General features: G+C 35.3%; 1 long non-coding RNA gene across 1 annotated transcript; it reads left to right on the forward strand.

Moving 5' to 3' along the window:
* The first annotated feature begins 5,303 nt into the window (after positions 1-5,303).
* On the forward strand, positions 5,304-9,926 carry LOC145984439 (uncharacterized). The gene is made up of 4 exons (XR_014441312.1): positions 5,304-5,455; positions 7,450-7,587; positions 8,093-8,219; positions 9,825-9,926. It is a non-coding gene; the product is annotated as an uncharacterized LOC145984439 (long non-coding RNA).
* The last annotated feature ends 291 nt before the right edge of the window (positions 9,927-10,217 follow it).

A 10,217-nucleotide genomic window follows, 5' to 3' on the forward strand; every position in this document is an offset into this window, starting at 1 on the left:
AAAATATTTTTTTTTGTTCCCCATTATTATCTGACATTTCAATGTACTCAATATTTGTCGATTTATTCTCGTAGGCTTTTCAAACACAATGTAGTTAATTCTAGTTAAATGAATATTTTAGAATCAGTTCTTTTGTTTCATAGAGATCGCAATAATATAGCCTACACGTAGGTCTCAGATAAAGCACGGTTGTAAAATTCTACTTTACTTGTATGCATCGCAACCTTCCAATTACGAAATCCCTTTTTTGGGTTCTAGAGAATATGGAACACATTCACGACATGGGTAGCAAAATTAAGCATCAATTTTCGAAGAACATTCCAACTATTTACAATGTTCAAACCACTCTGATCTGAATCTGAACGATCTCCTTTATTTGTTTTTAGGATATTCCAAATTTAAGTTGTTTGAAAGGTTATCGCATTGTGCTAAATCATCACGATTATTATCATTAATTGACATAACTGTGCTAGTAGAGAAACGATGTTTCTACATCCACTTACTATTTCAGAAGTTACAGAACATTTTAGTAAATATTTTATCAATATAACATGCAGTATTAATTAGCCCGTTAAATCTTCTTACACACCATAACATTCATCTCGTGTATTTTTATTTATACTTTGCAAAAAAAATCCCTAAATTTTACTTACTCGTAAATGTCGCCTTAAGATATTTTCTTCAGAGAATTCATCAAGCTAGATTGTTTCACTGTATCCAAAGAAATCCAAAGTAGGCGACTCAACTTAAACCAGTTAGCTGAGTATGATTTCTCTCCCTTTAATATTATTTTCCCTGATCAACAAACTATTGACACAGCGCCAGGAAACCAAATATTCCAGTTTCGAGTTCTGGTTCCGGGAGAGATATTTGTCTTTGTAATTTTTCAATTTTCTTCTTTATCCATCTTATAGTCGCAGTTATCCAAATGTAGAAATATACTCTGTGAAACCTCCAACACCCTGTGCTCTGCGAAATGAGAACAGCTCTCTAAAGAAATTGCATTCAACCTTTTATGTGTGAAAATAACAACCTAAATAACTTTTAATTCATTTCCCAAATAGCAGCTTGTACAGCAACCGATGATCAAGTGATTTGCAAGTGTATACTTCTTGCCCTCAAAAATGCTGAGCTGCAAAGCTTAATCACCAATAAACAACCGATTCGTCCCGACAAGCTGTTTATAATTGCAACTAATTTTCCACGTGCGAGTAATGAAGCACACCAATGTCAAGTGAACGTTGACTGTCAATATTGACTCAACATGAGCAGCTTACGCTCTGCCCGATATCTGTTACCGGTTCGGTAAATGTCACACCGGGGGAAACAACTGACTCTCCTACGAAGTTGGACATGAGCGCGAGGTAACGAATTTGAGCATTTCGTGCTACGACAGTCTTTGAAATTATGTTTCAAAATCATCTCATGGTGAATAAACAATCGTAGTTGTGCTTATTGATGAGCACATTCTTCAGACAAAATGCGTAGTTGTCTAGAAAAACAGACTTGAAATCCTGTAATTAAACTTGACTGTTTCTTTTTTTATTATTATTCATCACGGGATAGACCATTGCTAGATTTTTAATCAGTAGTGACTTAACATATTGTACTGTATATATTATTGTATTTGAATAGTGGTTCAGTGATACAGTTCTGGCTTGTAACGATACTGTTGAAAGTTAATTGGAAGTGTCCGTGACTGTACAACACAGACTTTTTAGTTCATGAAGCTTGGTAACTTACACAAATATAGCAACTTGTCCCATAATGTGGCATATTGCTCCAGAGCGTGGGTACTCCATTATCTACTTTCTCTCTCTCTCTCTATCTATCTATCTATCTATCTATCTATCTATCTATCTATCTATCTATCTATATATCTATCCCTCTCTCATTTTTAGTAAAAACAAACAAACATTTCATGTAGAAAATCGTAATTATATAAATATAATATATGTAATGAATAGAGCGCGGATTTTGCCTTGAATGCCTTATTTTGCGTGAACGGATTCGTAGGCTCTCAGTACAGAAGCTCGTTTCAAGGGACAACAAGCGCTTCATAAGCGTGACTTGGGAGAGTTCAGGGGTGCACTCAACTTCCAAAATTTCAGGCTTATTAAAATTTACAAGCTAAGGGTACTTTTGTTAACCTCCTGGAACCTGTGCCTAAAATTCCCTATTCCTACTATTAGTGCCTGTAAGTGGAATGCTTAAAATGAGGAGAAAAATATTGTTTCAACTGTGTTTTGGTGCCTTCGTGGTGATGTTTCCCCACAGGCAAATTAAGGGAGTACATAATGGGGATCCCCAAGCACTCATGATATCATTTATCGTCTTCATACTAACTGTCTGTACCTGCGCAAAATGTATTTGCCCATCGTTTTCAAGCCGAGCAAGGAATCCGAAGAACAATATCACTAAATGTTGTTGTAGCTTACCATAACATTGAACATTAATATTGAACTACGCGGCAAAACCAGAGTAGTGTAGTGTACAAATACAATGCGAGGAAAAATAGGGTAACACCCCGCCAGAACCCACCCAATCTCGCCTCGGACCAACATTTTTAGGTTACGTCATAGTAACGTGTAACTTGTACATTAGGAATGACCATCAACTGTTTTAGGAACTCAGGAAACCATGCTGCAAGATAATGCACTAAAGAGCTTCTAAAAATATTCTTCTAGTTGAAACAGCAATATTGTAAAACAATGGACGAACTTGAAGCTACTCATTGACCTGACGAAACGACGCATTGGAATTAAGTCAGCAGCTGTCGAACCAACAGCTACACTGTGTCCCAACTATCTCTGGAGCAGGCGAACGAAAACAAGTCTCTGCGCAAGTAGTGACGCGAGACGCCTCCACCAATGAACACGCGAGAGGAAGTGGGGTTGCGTGGAGGGGGGAAGCGACTGCAGTTACCAGCCTTCCAATCAGTGTGTGCTGCTTCGCTCTGCCAACTCGATTTCCCGCTCTTCTCTGCTGCTATGCGCGGCCTTGCTCCAGATATATGCTGTACCGGGTATAGTTTCTACTGATAAGATTTTAAATCGGATTTTTCCACGTGGTGGGGGAAAATACCCCGTTTAGCTCCACGTTCCACTGTAGGGGAGACTGGGGCACGTTTAAACACTCTACAATTTTTATTGATTTATTTCATAGTCAAAATCGTTTAATTACTTTCTAATAGACCAAAGTAAACAAAAGCAATCTTCTTGTACATGTGAACATCTTTGCACACAAAAATCAAAGTTATTTTGCAAGTAAAATTCATTAAAGAGAAATCGGTAATATCTCTTATGCATGGGGGACATTTGAACAGACGGGGGGAAGTTTTGAACAGTGCCTTGTTTTTTTCTAAATATTATGGGAAACCAAATGTTAGACAATAGCTTGAAATCTTTAGAGAATAGCCATATCTTGTGCTCTGCAAATGCCTAATTTGCGAAGATGGGGATGAGTGATGATATGATGAATTCGATGAATGGACACTCACAAACATCCATGCCCGGGCCTGGATTCGAACCCGGACCCCTGGCGTTGTAGCGCGATGCGCCACGGGGCCGGCGTATCTGGTCAAGTATGCTTTTCATTTGTTATGTGTACTACGTATTTCATAACACATTTACGGTTAATGCACGTTAATTTGTTGCAAATCTATGTCGGATGATATTTTGATTACAAACTAGACTAAAAATACAAGACTGAAATAGAATTATACTTTCTTAAGAGCTTGTCTTCTCTATTTCGTACACAGTTCCGCAAACATAAACATACTGTTATTGGTGTAAACATAATTAAGTAAAAAATATGAAATTTCAACGGAAATGTATGTACCTGTTTTTCCTTTTTTTGCCAAACATACATTCAAACTCTCCTCCACTGTTATGGACACAAATATTTTTACTAAAACAGCAATTTAACAATTTATTTTATATAAAACTCTGCAAACTGCATTGCTCGAATGTGTGTATACTTATGAGGTGACGAAAATAGACCTATTTGTTTAAAATTACCAATTGCCATAAAGTAGGTATAAAATAGTCAAAATTTAGTAAACCTAAATGCTTATTAAAGCGACTTGAGCCCAAAAGAGTTCTTGGAAAGGCGAAATCGATTAATTCCATCCAGAATCGCAAACACTTCTAGTGGGAAGAAACTTTGTTCGTCTATTAAACCAATGCAGTGGGTTGAGGGAAACGTCGGAGAAGTTCTCTAACCAAAACCACTCCCAAGTCGAGGACACTTGTCGAATGCCAAAAGCAAATCGACAAGCAGTATTTGTTAGCCGCCTCAAGTGAACAGCACTCTCTATAAACGACCGACGGGAAAAAGTCGATAAATGCAAACTGAAGAACCGCCTCTCAGAACGGATTTTTCCCCTCAGTCAAAAGAAAAGCGAAGCTAAATAACGTAGACAGCCAAAAGAGCCAATAAAAATATGGAAAGTACAAAGGTTTTCTGAAGTTAGGATAAAGTGCAATAAGCATATAATGAGCGTAAAAAAGGTTTGTATTTCAGAGGAACAAAACAATACCGAAATTTGAGTGTTTGTTTTAAGTCCACTTTTATGCACAATTAGGCGAATTGGGACTGCACCTACAGTTTAAAGTTAAATCCGAACTGCTATGTGCCGCCACAGCGATTCGAACCCAGAACTCCTTGATAACAATGCAAAAAAATTATCCGTATGTAGACAAGGAATGCAAAATTACACAGCTTATAAAACAGAAAATTGAATATCATTCGTGGCTCGAATTTAGTACCGAGAAAATAGAGGAAGAGTACATTGAAGTCAAATATTATGTTGCCTATCTGTAACTGGTATTTACACAGACTGCACTACACACATAGTGTAAGAAACATATAATACGAGAAAAAAGACAACCAAAATATAATACTCTCAATAACACTAATTGTTCACTTGAATAACATAGGGGAGACTGAGCACATTTGAACATCTTGAATTTCCCGGAAAAGCAAAGAAATTGTTTGAAGTTGACACCTTTGGTAGTAGATGACAGCCCTGAAGATGCGCTGTCAGCCGGATGTTGGACCATACATCTCTTCGTAAACATTAGGGTGAGTTCTGTGTCTAACTCATTGCAAAAAAATATTCTCGTCAAAAGTTGTAAGATAGCATCCACGTAGAAGGCTAAGAGACGGGTTTCATTACAGAATTTGATTGCTTATGGGTAGGTTTGTGTGCTACACTGTTAGAAGTTACCGTGAAATTTAATACATCCTACCGTAAAAATTTTACGGACTCGACCGTGGAATCGGAAATACTTCCATACCGTTTTAGACCAAGCCGCGCATGCGCATTTGTGTCGCTTGTCAACTTTCACAGGCCAACATGGCCGAAGCGTATGTTTTTGTTGCTGTGTTGTGCTTCTTTATCGATGGTTGTGCTTCGAATGCCTGCGTGGAAAGTAAATCTACATAACTCAAGGTACGTATAATGTTTTTATTTTTTAACATAATGGAATGAAAATTCATTGTAACACAGTTTATTAGTCCTATATTATTATTATTGTACTGCTGTACTATGCAACGAAGCCAAAACCACGTGCATTTATTCAATTTGCTTGTGTAGTGGAAGATATAAATTCATCGATGTCTTTATCACATGTACCACATTGCAAATACCGGTCACTTTCATTAGGTAGTATACAAACGATATATGAAGTGCGTGTCTGTTGTTTACAAGTAGTACTCAGAAATTTTTGAAAGCAGAAACTTGCAATAGCCGAGTTACGGATGGTAGAAATGTTTATTTAGTAACAGTCTCTGAGGTACAATTTTTTCTTACTTGACAGGTTTTGATGTTTTATGTAACATAGAATGTGCTTCTAAGCGCGGAAAGCACGAACAACCGCGATATTTGATCCCAAACCACAGCTCACGTAAATTAAAAACCTCCTATCTCGGAGTACTTTCGCAACTTTTTATTGGTCAAAATTGGTGTATGCACATTCAAATAGCTTAAAATACGTGCAAATGATAACGTCACCAAACTTAGCACTACTAACAATAGTTACACTTCTATTTTGGTTTTGTGAGTTTTAAGTCCTTCGTGTTTGATTTACTTTATTTTATAATACATTTAAAATGTAAAATTAATATTTATTTTCAATTATTGACTTTTATTATTAATATTTTGGGTGCACTTGCACAAAGCCTTCGAGCTTCCCTGCTTCTGGCTAAGGAAACTAGGTACTTTACTTCACCATAACTCATTTCCCTGAGCTAAAAACAGCAGAAAAGCTACATAAACAACTTAATCTTTATAAAAAATGCAAAAACTTTCACTTGGTGGTACAGAAAGTCAAGGGTACCTAACTATTCCTCTGGCATAACAGCCTAAAAGTACTGGCTGAAATTGTATGGATTTCATCAGTAGTGACTGAATGATACTGTTAATCCTGAACCTCCACACATAAATAATTCCAGGGAAGGGTTTAAAAGCTTTACGGGAAAAAAATGACACGGTGTGCTTCAATTGTCCCCTTCCTTCACTTATCCTGTACACTGAAAAAAAAATCATGGAAATTAGCCGAAATATATCTGAAAGTCCCAAAATTATAGTAAAATTCAATATTGGGTTCTAAACCCCATCAGAGTAAAGATATTTTGATCTAGCTAAGGTTATCTGTTGAGAAGTATTTAATCCCATGGGAGATTTATAAATGAAGAACTGGTCTCCCAATATTGTTCATTTTATTCATAATTTTGTATTTAGGTAAGTAGAATTACATAATTTTGACAAAATGTCAAGTGAATGGTTAAAAATACAAATTTGTGAGTAATTATAATAGTGTACATTTACACAAGTTGGAGGTGTTATATTTAACTTTGTATGTGAAAACAAAATTGAAACTTAGAAATTTTTATCTGCGGAACACTGAGGAATTTTCTAAAAAAAATAAGATGGCAACATTGATTTTCACTAATATTAACTATTTGGATGTTCCATAACATATTGAGCATCCACTTAAAATCCTTCTACTAGTTCTAAGCAAATAATGTGAAGTAAAAGCAAAATTTTTGTAATAATTCAAAATTCCTTCGGTTTTGCGGCATTTTCCAAGAATGACACTTTTACATAAAAACTGAGTGATACTGACATGAAAGATGTTAGTTCTTCGTGTTATTTTGTATTTCCCTTCAAGTTTAAACTGTTTATGACTGCAACAATTAGCATTCATGCATATTTAACTGTAATTAGGTATCTTATGACTGATTTAAAATTCTTTTTCTCTCGCAAGAATTGCAATTTTGGACAAAATTTGGATTTAAAGTTCTAGTAATCAAAACAATGACACAATATAAGTTTAATACAGTAGATTTAGGTAATTTATGGTTTGATTGTTATCATTAAGTTTAAACCTGTTCAAAATTGTTAATAATTTATGGTTTTCATGCTCAAAATTCATTTAATTACAGGTTTTTATGAGAAATTCTGATTTTAAGTCTGGAAAGTAAAAGATATGCCAAGAACTGTGCCAATGGGTAGTGAGCTGTGAAATTTCTGTGGGAGGTCCTAGAAACTGCATTGGAACCTCTTTTGGACAAGATCCACAAGTAAGTTGCTTTTCATGTTTTCAACTAGAACCTGAAGCAACAAAATACCCACCCCTCCTCCCATTAGAAATGGATCCAATAAGTTTTTATAAGAAATTTGAAATGTTACTCACTCAATGGTTGGAAGTTAGCTTGAAAGATAAATAAAATAAATCATGGTAAAGGTTATTGAAAGTTTTCAATCTTGTGTTCTGACAACTATTATTCAATCCCTTTACCTTTACTTCCCATGTGAATGGCTGTATGTGGAAAGAGTGGGTCATGGAATTGAACAATTACTTGAATTGATACTAACACACAGGGCCTACTTTTTTAAAAAATGCTGCCAATTTATCATACAAACTCCTGTAACTATTTAAGGTCAGAGTGGGCTTTCCTTAAAAGTGGGCCAATTGACATTCTTTGAAATAACCCTTACGTGTATTGAATGCAAGTTGTTTTTTTTTGTTTGTTCATATATTTGATATTTTGAATGAGATTCTTAAATTTATTATTGTTATTACAGGATCGTCCCTAATAGAATGCATGGAAATTATGCTTTCAATTGAGCAAGGATTGATAGAATGCTTGGCTTCCTAAATGCTATATCAGTATCCATTTCAAGCATGCAACACATTGGAGTTTGGCAAAAGGTATGTTGTATCATGTGTGAATGGAACACTGCACAAACTTTCACATAATAATTAAAAAGCTCCAAATTTGTAGTTCAAATATTTTTAATTCTCCTGAAATATTCACATCAATTCAGTGCATAAAACAGGTGGTTGGGTCAGTGGCAATGTGGTTTTAGTGCTAAACCCATACTTTAATCACCAAACATTCAGAGTTTGAGTCTTCTTGTCAGTATGGATGTGGTTTGTTGTACAATGAGATGCATAAGAATTGCAAAGTAAATTGTCCATCGCCATGTTTATTGCCCTTGTTTTACGAAATGAGTGCTTAAAAAAATGAAACAAAATGTCAAACAAGCTGCTGAAAATTTCTACACCAGCACTTGCATACATAAAAGGTCAGTCCCTAAAAACACGAAAGAAGCAAGAGAAATATGAATGAAAATTGTTATGGACAATTTGCTGACCCAATACTTGTGCATCCCACTGTACCATTTATTATTTAATCATAATATTGGTCATTTCTCATCTTAGTATTGTCTCTTACATCTAAAAGATGAATGGTTTAAACACTGAATGGGTTTACCATATGATTTGGCACACACGGAACGGAAGTAAGGTAAAGCCCATCATGCACCATGACATGAAGGCACAGCGCAATGTGGAAGTTGGGCCCCACCAGTGCTGTGATACCATAATTTACCACAGCTATACACTAAATTTCATGAAACGTTAAGTGGAGACCATGTTTCCATTAAATATGGATTATGTTTCTATTAAATATATGGACGAAATCTGCAAACTTCTCTAAAAATGTGGAAAACGTGGTGGAATACTGATGATGATGATGATATATGTCATTTTACAAATAAAAACAAATATGGAATACATATTTTCATGATTGCATTTCAACATGCAGGCTACAGTACAGCATGTTATTGTATCTCCATTTCTTGTTTCATTGCTTTTTTTAATTTTAGTTTGGTTTTCTGTTAACCACTTTAATAATACTCGTAATGACACTGAAAATGAAAACTTGCAAAAACGTACATAAGAAGTTCTCTTCTTGTTTTGAACTGACATAATGCAGACTTCAATTGTCTCATGGCAGTACAGACACCCAACTAACTGGATTGTCATGGTTCACATAGGAGATGTACTGCGTAGAAATTTTTGCAAAGAAAATTCAGGCTTGACCAGGACACAAACCAAGTTCTTTGGCATACCATGTCATTGCTCTACAGACTGAAATAAACCAGGGCTGGCTTAGTAGCTAAGTTAGTATAGTTACTTTTTCAAATTAGTTTACTCTATGGGTAACTGGGAAGGGAGGGGGTGAGACAGCTGAAACATGGTACTGATCACATCATCTCCACTGTAGCCAGTAGATAATGTGGAACCATGTGCCTTCATGGAATGGTGACAATTTCTGCCACCTTTCCACATATGTATTTATTTTTTGAGGGAACTGTATCAGTGGGAAACTACTACTGAGCTTACGCACCACTGAACACCTTTGACAATGTTATTCTGTTACTTGAGAATTAATGAAATTTTAAATTTATGCTGCTGCAATAGCATTTGGTTTTGTATCAAATTCCTTAATGGTATATTTCTTCTTCCCAGGTGATTTAATCCAGCAGAAGGGTCCTAAGTTAAGAAGAAAAAAGCACAAGTGCAATGTAGTAATTATTTGACAAAATGCAAAGAAACAAGTGTAAAGTGAAAAAAAATAAAAAGTAAATTATAATTATGTACTTGGTTGATTAGAATAAATTATTTATATTATTTGAATTATTATATCTCATTTGAAAATTCCATTTTTAAAACTGAAAAGTATTTGAGGATTGCACCAATAGCAGGGATGGAAGATTGGTAGTAATGTCCGTAAAATCCAGGTTTTTTTAAATCTTATTTTACTTATTTATTTATTAATTTTTTATGTTGAATTGATTCTCTTGGGCTATCGATCAAGTGGGTTCTGCAACTGTTTCTGAACTTTTGAGAATAATGCCACTA

Source organism: Lepisma saccharinum, chromosome 2 (assembly GCF_977018435.1).
Source record: "Lepisma saccharinum chromosome 2, izLepSacc3.1, whole genome shotgun sequence".
Lineage (NCBI taxonomy): Eukaryota > Metazoa > Arthropoda > Insecta > Zygentoma > Lepismatidae > Lepisma > Lepisma saccharinum.